At 60.8% G+C, this 388-nt stretch overlaps 1 non-coding gene across 1 annotated transcript; it reads right to left on the bottom strand.

The window, feature by feature from the left end:
- Positions 1 to 4: 4 nt before the first annotated feature.
- On the bottom strand, positions 5 to 86 carry TRNAS-UGA. The gene has a single exon. It is a non-coding gene; the product is annotated as a tRNA-Ser (tRNA).
- Positions 87 to 388: the final 302 nt, after the last annotated feature.

The following is a 388-nucleotide window of genomic DNA, read 5'->3' on the forward strand; positions in this document are numbered from 1 at the left end:
CTCTCGCTGTGAGCAGGATTCGAACCTGCGCAGGGAAACCCTATTGGATTTCAAGTCCAACGCCTTCACCCCTCGGCCATCACAGCCCCCGGCCCCTGTTGTGGGGTGGGGACACCCCACCTTTGCCCTGGGCTCTGCCTCTGGGGAGAAAATGCCTCCAGCCTGGTGTGGGACCCCCTGCACAGTCCCAGTACCAGTGGGACTGGTGTTGGGACATGTGCCAGGGCGGGAAAAAGGGAACATCCAGACGCATTTGCCGAGGCCTGGGAAAAAATCAGGTGCAGAAGAGAGCCTGGCAGAGGGCGGGCACCAAAGGGAAGTGTCCTCCAGCAATGCCCAGGGACACAAGGGGTTTCAGGGGCAAAAGGACGTGGAGATGCTGGGGGTT

Source organism: Phaethon lepturus, unplaced genomic scaffold, assembly GCF_000687285.1.
Source record: "Phaethon lepturus isolate BGI_N335 unplaced genomic scaffold, ASM68728v1 C13199041, whole genome shotgun sequence".
NCBI classification, from domain to species: Eukaryota; Metazoa; Chordata; class Aves; order Phaethontiformes; family Phaethontidae; genus Phaethon; species Phaethon lepturus.